This window comes from Trichomycterus rosablanca, chromosome 15, assembly GCF_030014385.1.
Source record: "Trichomycterus rosablanca isolate fTriRos1 chromosome 15, fTriRos1.hap1, whole genome shotgun sequence".
Taxonomy (NCBI): domain Eukaryota; kingdom Metazoa; phylum Chordata; class Actinopteri; order Siluriformes; family Trichomycteridae; genus Trichomycterus; species Trichomycterus rosablanca.
Window position 1 is genome coordinate 22,230,787 of NC_086002.1, and position 12,296 is coordinate 22,243,082.

Genomic DNA, 12,296 nt, shown 5'->3' on the forward strand with positions numbered 1-12,296 from the left:
TAATTACTCTACTAATACTCACTCGCTCATTATTACTCCACTAATACTCACTCACTCATTATTACTCAACTAATACTCACCCATACTCATTATTACTTTACTAATACTCATTCACTCATTATTACCCCACTAATACTCACTCACTCATTATTACTCTACTAATACTCACTCACTTATTATTACTCCAGTAATACTCACCCATATTCATTATTACTCTACTTATACTCACTCACTCATTATTACTCCAGTAATACTCACTCATACTCATTATTACTCTACTAATACTCACTAATGAGTGAGTGAGTATTACTGGAGTAATAATGAGTGAGTGAGTATTAGTATAGTAATTATGAATATGGGTGAGTATTAGTAGAGTAATAATGAGTGAGTGAGTATTAGTTTAGTAATTATGAATATGGGTGAGTATTAGTAGAGTAATAATGAGTGAGTGAGTATTAGTATAGTAATTATCAGATATTAATCAATTAATGCACAATATGTCAACCTTTGTTCTCACTGTTGACCGCTGGTCGAGTCTCTCACCACACCATGCATAACACTGATGTGCAAAGTGATTTCCAAAATGGCAGTTCTACAGGAGACGGCAAAAAAGGTCTTAAATTTGAATGGAAATTCATGTAAAAAAATCATTCCAAGTACTTTTGGAGCATTTCTAGTAATGTGTTTATTCTTTTATGCTTTGTTTAAATTGTGCAAAAAATAAAAACGTGAATAGAGACACATAATTTTCTTTGGAAAGCATTTGATACACTTCACTAAAAAACAACAAATCAATAGCAAACAATCATCCTGCAGTAATAAACTCTTTCTTTGCTACCACATAAATCAGGGAAGAGCGCGAACGCAGTCCCCCACTATCAGAAATTATACAGTCGAGATTCCCACATTTGGGGAATTCGCAGCGGTCAGCACAACCGGAGTGCAATGGCTGAGCCTCACCCTGGGTGAACCACCTTCTTGATCATGGTCTCGCCCCTGCCAGGTAAGTATGAGGTCCAGAAGCACCGCCGAACAGAGACACCGAATCACACACCGTTCAAACTCACAGTGAGCTCCACTCGATAATGAGGGACCGCGTTCGCTTTCCCGTGATTTCTGTGGTAGCAACGAAGGAGCTTGTAGATTTAAGCCGACCGTATTCATTTAGTTTCTTGTTCTGAATGATTTTCATTCTGATATGATAAGACGGATTTGTGGTGTTTTTGCGTTGGAAAAAAAAAGTGGTTGTCCAGAGCTATTTTTGGAAAGGCAGCGTTCACATAAAAAGCTTGTTGATACAAACGTTAAAGAGACCGGTGTTTTAGATCAGCTTCAGCACTGGACACATAATTTGCCGTTTGCACTATTTCTTAGGCTAATTTGACCGTTTCATGATTGAGCTATGTCAAAGGGCATGCTTGTCAGGTGGATTTTGAAAAAAACCGTAGCACCTGGAGGAAAACCATGCAGACAAAGGGAGAACATGCAAACTCCTCCTGTGGAACTTTTGGAGAATTGTAAAAAAAAAAAAAAAAAAAGTTATATGATATGATAATGCAAGATCTTGTGACCATGTTGAAAAAATTGTGATGTTGCCTTCTTGTGGCACTTTTAAAGAACTGTTAAAATTAGTTATGATATGGCAATATGAGATCTTGGTAAAAAAAAAATCTTGTGATGTTGCCCTCTTTTGGCACTTTTGAAGAATTGTAAAAAAGTCATTTGAAATGTTAATACACTATATTGCCAAAAGTTTTTACTCACCCATCCAAATAATTGAATTCAGGTGTTCCAATCACTTCCATGGCCACATGTGTATAAAATCAAGCACCTAGGCATACAGACTGCTTCTACAAACTTTAGTGAAAGAATGGGTCTCAGGAGCACAGTGAATTCCAGCATGGTACTGTAATAAGATGCCACCTGTGCAACAAGTCCAGTCATGAAATTTCCTCGCTACTAAATATTCCACAATCGACTGTCAGTGCTATTATAACAAAGTGGAAGCGATTGGGAACAACAGCCATGAAGTGTTAGTGCCATGTAAAATAACAGAGCTGAGGCTCATAGTGCACAGAGGTTGCCAATTTTCTGCAGAGTCAATTGCTACAAACCTCCAAACTTCATGTGGCCTTCAGATTAGCTCAAGAACAGTGTGTAGAGCTTCATAGAATGCAGCCGAGCAGCTGCATCCAAGCCTTACATCACCAAGCATAATGCAACGCGTCGGATGCAGTGGTGTAGAGCACACCGCCACTGGACTCTAGAGCAGTGGAGACGTGTTCTATAGAGTGACGAATCACATTTCTCTGTCTGGCAACCCGATCGACGAGTCTGGGTTTGGCGGTTGCCAGGAGAACGGTACTTGTCTGACTGCATTGTGTCAAGTGTAAAGTGTGTTGGAGGGGGGATTATGGTGTGGGGGTGTTTTTCAGGAGTTGGTCTCGGCCCCTTAGTTCCAGTGAAAGGAACTCTTAATGCTTCAGCATACCAAGAGATTGTGGACAATTTCATGCTCCCAACTTTGTGTTCCCAGTTTGGGGATGGTCCCTTCCTGTTCCAACATGACTGCGCACCAGAGATAATGCATAAAGACGCTTCTGAAAGAATGGTCAAAATTCCCATAAACACACTCCTAAACCTTGTGGAAAGCCTTCCTAGATAAGTTGAAGCTGTTATAGCTGCTAAGGGTGGGCCGACATCATATTAAACCCTATGGATTAAAACCTCCTCACTCCTAATGTCCAGTATACTGGACATTTTTTTTCTGGGTTTTATAACTCGACAGGAAGTTTTACTTTGTTACACTCACTTTTAGACACTCCAACACAACTCTGTCTTTCTACTGGTTGGTCAAAGACATTGAGAATTATTTTTAAGCTTCTTGAAAAAAGACCCGAAGATGGCGGCTGTTGAGAAAGACGCTTGTTGCCTCCGTGACCGAACAAAACATACGTTTTTATCTATTAATGTGCACATATAACCAAAGTGTTTTAGAAATGATGTATTTTTAGAAGGTTTTTGTAATGATTGGTAACAATATAAGCGATGAATATGTATTTACGCATACTTAAATTTCGAGCAAATGTTTTATGTCCAGCCAGCTGGACATTTGGATTTAACGTATTGAATGTTGTTTAGTTTGTCATGCTAACTATGAATTAGAAGACGTGCATCAGTATTACTTTTTTGCATTTTTCATGCTGTACATATCTTTTTCGTGTATGTTAAGGGCTGACAGTAGATGAGGTGCTTAAATTACTAGATGATAGTAATAGACTGCAGTGTTGAGAGTAGTGGGATGAATATCAACAGGATAGTGATAGGGAAGTGATTCTAAGCCAAGATGTTAGATGCAGTGGGGCAGAGCACTTGCCAGTGGTGGGTAGTGATAGCACCAGCTTTCAGAGGTGCAGAAACCCTGGCTGCACCAAAAAATCAAGCATAAGATGTTTAAAATGTAATGTATTTCTTTGCATTCAAGTTGAACGAAACTGCTTTTATGAGTTCCACACAAGGTCCCGTTAAAAAAAGAAAAGAAAAACTCAAAGCTGAAATGCAAAAGGTTTTTATTTGAATAATTTAGATATCATTTATTTTCAAAATATTGATATTGAAAGATAGATATGTGGATAATTTAAAATTTAAAATTAATATTCACAAACTGAATATTCTGTTTTATGTTTTAGTAATGTTCCTTGTTTTTAAAATATATCTATAAAAGGAAAGTTTGTTTATAAGAAAAGGGGAAATGAACAAAGCTAAATGTTTTAATTAAAAAGTTTGAGTTTAAATTTTTAAGGTTTGAGTTTTTAAAATTAAAAGTTTTAAATTAAATATTTAAAATATTCATATAAATAATTAAAATGTAAATTTTAACTTCTGTATAAACTAGTATATGCTTTTTAATATTATAAACATGTATTACATTATGCCATAAATGTACAATACTTGATATGTCACATGTTATAATGGTAATAATAATATGTAAATTTTTTCAGAATCTTGCACATTTCATGCTCTTAATTCCAAATGTCCAGTATACTGGACACTAAATAACTCACAGTCCCCAAGCAAAATTTCTTTTTTTTTTTTTATAATGTCATTTAAAAGGCTGAAATGAACAAGTGTTGTTACAGGATATTGTTTGTTTTCAAAGCGTCCAATCTCGGGGGTGAGGAGGTTAAGAATGATACGTCACTCAAGTTCATATAGGTGTGAAGGCAGGTGAGTGAATACTTATGGCAATATATTATATGTCTTGTGACCATAATAGAAAAAATCTTTGTAATGTCGCCCTCTTAGAACACTTTTGGAGAATTGTTAAAAAAAAGAACATGAAATGGTAAAATGAAAACATGTGACCATGTTGGTAAAAAATTCTTGTAATGTCGTGTTTGGTTGTTCTCTCTTTCTGTCATTTTGCAGTACAAGTGGCTGCTGATTGGTTGCAGCCTGTTCTCCACTGCAACCAATAACAGATATGTCCCCAATCCCAATCCGCTCCCTACTCACTCCGCCTCTCCACTCCACCTCCGTTTGCTCGTTCACGTGGAGTGCTCACCACATTAAGGGCTGTTCCAAAGTAATTAGGACGGAGGGGAAGTGAACTGTAAAACCCTTCAACAGCGAGTGAACACAAGAGCACACTCAACCACCACACTCCACAGAAGTGCAGCTAGGAAAGGTGAATGGAGGAAACATCTTACAAATGTAAAATATTATATTAAACTATCCTCATAAGGTGTTAGGGAAAATGTAGGCACAGTCTTATTCAGTCTTTTTAAAGAAAGTAATGAAATCTGTGATCGGTGAACTTAAACTTCATAAATGGCAAAAAAAAAATTCTCAGTCGCTTTGGTGCATTTCTCACATCACTATTAACATTTGCACAACAGTAAGTGCATTTCTCAAAACAATTAGTACAAACTGCAAAACCTAGTGTATAACCTGCAAAAGCGTGTCACTTGCTCCAAATGAAAAGTTCATTCATCAAAAGCAAGTATTCATGTCAATGAAAGTGTCAGGGTCATCAAAATAAAAGTCCTGACTCCATTGTTTATGAACAAGATAGTCAAATGGCTTTGTCATGTTTTCATTATGACAGTTCAATCTGTAAGTGTTTTCCAATGCAAAAAAGTCAGATCATGGTGACACTACCTGAAAATGCTCAAGACAGCACTATACACTATTAGCACACCCATCTGAAATCTACAGTTAAGTTGCACATTACTGTATTTAGTGAGGTAAATGAGTACAAGACACTCAATATGTATGTTTCACATTTTTACTGCATATGCTCTTTGCAATTCTAATTTGTTCACAGCATTGTGCTATAGCAAAGTACAAACTTATTTACAACAAACATAAGAAACACCCTTTGGGTAGAGCTGTGCACAACTGTAAACAATATTGCAGTACATATTGGAACTGAATTGGAACATACAACATACACAGTACTGTAAATCATTCTTGCACATCCAGACGTTCCTGTCTGTCTGGCCACATATTTTCATCGACATTACAGCGAATATCATCCCTGGCAATGCAGTAAGGAAAGTATCTCCTTAAGTAGCAAATCCACCCTCTGCAGGACTCTGCTGTGATGTCATTACATGCTGCATCCATGGCCACTAGCAGGGCCATTTGGGTATGTGGATGCCGGTCATATACCTTCCACCTCCAGGCAGAGAAAAACTCCTCTATTGGATTAAGGAATGAGGAGTAGGGAGGGAGATATTCCACCAGCATCCTTTCATGTGCTGCAAACCACTGTCTGACCAAATCTGAGTGGTGAAAACTCACATTATCCCATATTACAACATACTTGTTCAGATGGTCTCCATTTAGACCCCTCTCATTCTCAGGTATTATGTCCCAGTAAAGAGTGTCTAAAAAAAGTCAGCAAATGTTGTGGTAAGATTTGCTTGACTGATCTTGAGAAATAGTTCAACATTTTTGTATGTAATGATTTAAGCAATGAAATGAGGACTATTAGTTTTATTGGGAATGACTATTCAGCATTCATAAGTATAGTTCATTTTGACAGACATGACATAAGCAAATGATAATGTTATAAAACAGCAGAGAATTGTATGGAAGCAATTGATGCATGTCCAAAAGCATTTGTAATTTGTTGGAAGGAATGAGAAACTGCTACTATGATGTGCACAAATGACTAAATGTTGTGGAGGCTGAACTAACAGTTATGAGAATTTTAATTCTGATCAGAGAAATGCACCAAAGCAATTGAGAAAAACTGTAACACCATTTTTTGGAGAATGAAAACATAACTATACATTTATACTAGTTATAAAGTAGCAGGTGCTTGCGTCTCCTAAGCTCGTATTTCCGCTTGGAGATGCTGAAATGATAACGGAGCGCAAGACATGACGGCAAGGCGAGAAAAGCATCTATCTGTAGCCATGGTGACGGCAGCTTCCTTATTCCACTCGAAAGCAAAGGCGTCCCAGAGTTGACTTCTGAGTTTAGACTCTCCCTTTAATTGGAAGCTCCCTTCACAGCACAGTGTGACTTCATATGGAGTGTGACTCTGTAGTGGAGTGTTAGTGAGGAGGGAACGATTTGGGCCGATGGTGAAGTGACTAAACATAAGCAGTACAAGTGGCTGCTGATTGGTTGCAGCCTGTTCTCTACTGCAACCAATTACAATGTATACTTTTAAAGTACTGGTTAAGTAAATACAGCTACAGGCTATGTTAAGAGCACATGCAGGTAGACAGACCACTGTAATTTTGGCCTTGTGTTTATTTGTGGCCACCAGTTTTCTTGTGAGCATGGTACAAAAAAAATCTTGTAATGTCGCCCTTTTGTGGCACTTTTGGAGAATTGCTAAAAAGATAGATGATAGATAGATATAAGCCACAACACAAATAAAAAAAGTCACAACGCAAATAAATTAAGCCACAACATGAATTAAAAAAATCACAATGCAAATAAATTAAGCCACAACACAAATAAAACTAGTCACAACGCAAATAAAAAAAGTCACAACGCAAATAAATTAAGCCAAAGACAAGACAAACATAGAGTCTATACTTTTAAAGCACTGGTTGAGTAAATACAGCTACAAGGTTATGTTATGAGCACATGCAGGTCTTGTGATTATTTGTGGACACCAGTTTTCTTGTGACCGTGGTAAAACAAAATTGAGATGTCGCCCTCTTGTGGCATTTTTGGAGAATTGTTATGAAAACTAATATGATATGGTAATATGAGGTCTGTTGACCATGGTAAAATAAATATTTGTAATGTCGCCCTCTTGTGGCAGTTTTGGGGAATTGTAAAAAAGTAATATGATGTGGTAATATGAGATCCTGTGACCATGGTAAAAGAAATATTTTCTGTTTTCATGTATTTGTGTTTGGTTGTTCTCTCTTTCTGTCTTTCTGCCTTTTTGCAGTACAAGTGGCTGCTGATTGAATGCAGCATTTTATCCACTGCATCCAATGAGAGATATGGTGGAGTGACTGAGGGCGAGGCTTCCAGTAAAAAACACAGCAAGAGACTGGCATGATTAAAAAAAAGAAAAGGATAGAATGTCAAGACAAAGATAGAGTGTATACTTCTAAAGCACTGGTTGAGTAAATACAGCTACAAGGTTATGTTATGAGCACATGCAGGAAGACAGACCACTGTAATTTTAGCCTTGTGATTATTTGTGGCCTGTTTTCTTGTGACTGTGGTTAAAAGAAAAATTGAGATGTCGCCCTTTTGTGGCACTTTTGGAGAATTGCAATAAAGTAATATGATGTGGTAATATGAGGTTTTGTGAATATGGAAAAAAAAATAAAAGATCCTTGTAATGTCGTCGTCGTCTTGTGGCAGTTTTGGAAATCTGTAAAAAAAATTACCATGACATGGTAAAATGAGTTCATGTGACCGAATTGGTAAAAACAATCTTTTAATGTCGCCCTCTTAAGGCACTTTTGAAAAATTGCAAAAGAAAATAGTGATATGATATTGTTACGAGCTGTTCTCTACTGCAACCAATTAGAGACATGGTGGAGTGACTGGTGGGACTTTCAGTATAAACACAAAAGAAAATAATGTCAAGGGCAGTTGTAGCCTAACGGTTAAGCTACTGGGCTAGTAAGCAGAAGATTGCTTGTTCAAACCTCATCACTGCCAGGCTGCCACCGCTGGGCCCTTGAGCAAGGCCCTTAACCCTCAATTGCTTAGACTGCAAAATATAAGTTGCTTTGGATAAAAGCGTCTGCTAAATGCTGAAAATGTAAAGGCAAAGCTAGAGTGTTTACTTTTATTAATTGATTATTTGTGGCCATTTTTTTGTGTGACCGTGGTAAAAAAATAAATTGTAATGTCGCCCTCTTGTGGCACTTTTTGAGCATTGCAATATGATGTGGTAATATGAGGTCTTTTGACCATGGTAAAAAAAGATCCTTGTAATGTCGCTGTCTTGTGGCAGTTTTGGAAAACTGTAAAAAAAAAATTCACATGATATGGTAAAATGAGTTCATGTGACCAAATGGGTAAAAAAATATATTTTAATGTCGCCCAATTTAAAAAATTGCAAAAAAGTTATATGATGTGGTAATATGAGTTCTTGTGACCATGGAAAAAAAAATGTAATGTTGCCCTGTTGTGGCACTTTTGGAGAATTGCAAAAAAAGTAATATGATGTGGTAATATGGGATCTTGTGATCATGTTAAATAAATCTTTGTCGCCCTGTTGTGGCACCTTTGGAGAATAAAAAAAAAAAATAGTGATATGATATTGTTACGTGCATGTATTAGTGTTTGGTTGTTCTCTCTTTCTGTCTTTTTGCAGTACAAGTGTCTGCTGATGTTATGAGCACATGCAGGTAGACAGACCACTGTAATTTTAGCCTTGTGATTATTTGTGGACACCAGTTTTCATGTGACTATGGTTAAAAAAAAAATTAAAATGTCGCTTGTATCACTTTTGGAGATTTGTTATAAAAACTAACATTATACATTATTATATAATATTATAGTGAAATGAGATCATGTGACCATGCTGTTAAAAAATATTGTAATGTCGCCCTCTTGTGGCGCTTTTGGAGAATTGCAAAATAAAAAAATATTGATATGATATTGTTACATGCCTGAGGGACACGTTTTTTTTTCTTTTATGTATTTGTGTTTGGTTGGTTTTTTTTTTTTTTTGGTTGCAGCGTTTTCTCCACTGCATCCAATGAGAGGCATGGTGGAATGACTAAGCATCAGCAGTACAAGTGGCTTCTTATTGGTTGCAGCCTGTTCTCCACTGCAACCAATGAGCGATAGGGTGAAGTGACTGAGTGCGAGGCTTCCAGTAAAAAAACAGCAGGAGACAGTTTTGGAAAACTTAAAAAAAAAAATTAACATGATATGGTAAAATGAGTTCATATGACCAAGTTGGTTATAAAAAAATCTTGTAATGTCGCCCTCTTGTGGCACTTTTGGAGATTTGCAAAAAAGTAATATGACGTGGTAATATGAGATCTTGTGACCATGGTAAAAAAATCTTTGTAATGTCGCCCTGTATGTATTTGTGTTTGGTTGTTCTCTCTTTCTGTCTTTCTGCCTTTTTGCAGTACAAGTGGCTGCTGATTGGTTGCAGCGTTTTCTCCACTGCATTCAATGAGAGCTATGATGGAGTGACGGGGGCGGGACTTTCAGTAAAAAAGCAGCAGACGACCGCCACAAATAAAAAAAAGAAAGAAAAGAATGTCAAGACAAAGATAGAGTGAATACTTTTAAAGCACTGGTTAAGTAAATACAGCTACAAGGTTATGTTATGAGCACATGCAGGTAGACAGACCACTGTAATGTTAGCCTTGTGATTATTTGTGGTCAGTCAAAAAAAAATTGAAATGTCGCCCTCTTGTATCAGTTTTGGATATTTGTTATAAAAACTAATATAATTTTTTATTATATAATATTATGGTAAAATGAGATCATGTGACCTAGCTGGTAAAAAAAATCTTGTAATGTCGCCCTCTTGTGGCACTTTTGGAGAATTGAAAAATAAAAAAATACTGATATGAAATTGTTACGTGCCTGAGGGACACGTTTTTTTTTTCTGTTTTCATATATTTGTGTTTGGTTGTTCTCTCTTTCCGTCTTTTTGCAGTACAAGTGGCTTCTGATTGGTTGCAGCCTGTTCTACACTGCAACCAATGAGCGATAGGGTGGAGTGACTGAGGGCGAGGCTTCCAGTTAAAAACAGCAGGAGACCGCCAGAAATAAAAAACAAAGAAAAGAATGTCAGGATAAAGATGGAGTGTATACTTAAATCATATACGTATATGAAAGCTCTGGTTAATTAAATACAGCTACACGGCTATGTTATGAGCATATGCAGGTAGACAGACCACTGTAATTTTGGCCTCATGTTTATTTGTGACCACCAGATTTCTTTTGACCGTGGTAAAAAAAAAAAATTGTGTTGCTTCCCTCTGGTGGCACTTTTGGAGAATTGTAAAAAGTAATATGATATGTTAAAATTCCCAGATTTTACCAATTCTTTCCTGTCTCAGGTCCACAATCTTGGTGTCATTCTAGACTCCACTCTTTCTTTTGAATTTCACATAAAAAATGTTGCTAAAACTGGATATTTTCACCTTAAGAACATCTCTAGACTGCGCTCCTTTCTTTCATTCTCTTCAACTGAAACTATTGTAATGGACTATTGTAATGCTGTTATTTATGGGCTCCCTGTCTCTGGGCTAAAGAGGCTACAGCATGTACAAAATTCAGCCGCGAGGGTCCTAACACATACAAGATCACGTGATCACATAAGTCCTTCACTTAAACAGCTCCACTGGCTACCCATCCAATACCACATTCAATATTAGGTTCTTTTGTTGGTTTTTAAAGCCTTGCATGGCCAAGCACTTACATATCTCACTGATTTACTTCATCCATACTCACCTACTCGTTCACTTCGGTCATCAGATAAAAACGTACTTGTTGTCCCCCTTTCAGGCTTCGTTCTATGTGACAGGGCTTTTAGTATATCTGGTCCCAAACTCTGGAACTCCATTCCTGAGAAACTCCGAGCATGTACTTTGTTTTGGCTGAGCGGGAGTCATCTCTTCCCCTCCTGCGCCACCAACCAGACACACCGCCAAAGTTTTTTATGTCGTGTTGTGTATCTTCTCTGGTAGTTAAAAGTTTAACTTAGTCATGTAATTTTTTATTAATATTTTAATCAAACTTAAAAGCAGAGTAGGGGGTGAAGCCCTTTTTTTGTTGTTTGTTTTTTGTTTTCTCCTGGTAACAGTAGAGAGAGAAGCAGGAAAAACATTGTATTTTGATTAGTTTAGTACCTTGTACTGTGGCCGAGAAGTGCAAAACAAATTAACATTTTAGAAAATAAAATTACAAAAAAAAACAAAAATTTTTTTTACAAGAGCTGAAACACTTTTACCAATGCCGAGACACATTTACAAACAGCCGATCTGAAGAAAATGGTAGGTACAATACACAGGAAGTGCTTGTTGCTTACCTGCTGCCAATCAAACTGTTTCTCAGGGGTAAAGTGAACGGAGTTTGTGATGGTAACGCTAAACAATGTTTTGTCTATTTTGTGGAAATAATTTTATCCAGTTCACCTGCTTTTGTTTTTCTTGTAGTCTTGAAGTCCTTAGATTGTTTGTGCAGACATTTAGACGTGGCCTGTTCATCTCTATCTACTGTCCGCTTCTCTAAACATCTAAGGAATTCAACAAGAAAAATAAAAGCTGCCAACTGGCTGAAATAATTAACACAAAATGGACAGAACATTGTTTATTAGGGACGGAACATTTGATACCGAGACTTTGAAGCTTGTTTCACTTTTGTAACACTGGACTCAGTGTATCGGAGCTTGTATTAAACCAGCAGGAATGTGCGGGACTGATTCAAAGCTTTGGTGCTTTTATTTCACTGACTATATAAGAAACAGTAAAACTACTCTAATAAGTAATGTGTCATTTTTTCTACACAACTACTGTGTCCTGCAGTCAGTAACATGTTTTGTGTCATTTTTGGCCACTTTTTACACAGACACGTAAAGTAACTCCAATAGTTAGTCTACACATTTATGTGTAGAACTGTGAGAAAATACACTGTTTAAAAATATATATTTATTCAATTTTAATTACATTTGTTGGACAAAATAATGGCATTTCTGACTAGAAACATAGATTTTTTTTCCCATGGAAGATTAAAAATAAATTAATAAATAAAAATATGCATGAACCAGTCACATTTCTCCTATCAAGTATATCTGTGTTTCATGGTTGATTTCCTGTTTTTGGACCATG

General features: G+C 36.7%; 1 protein-coding gene and 1 non-coding gene across 2 annotated transcripts in view; one reads left to right on the forward strand and one right to left on the reverse strand.

Annotated features, from left to right (window-relative positions):
- The window catches only part of LOC134328805 (histone H2AX-like), an 82,260-nt gene that overhangs the window by 60,737 nt on the left and 9,227 nt on the right, over positions 1-12,296 (forward strand). The window lies entirely within an intron of this gene.
- Positions 848-1,011, reverse strand: LOC134329685 (U1 spliceosomal RNA). Its single transcript, XR_010014909.1, has one exon. It is a non-coding gene; the product is annotated as a U1 spliceosomal RNA (small nuclear RNA).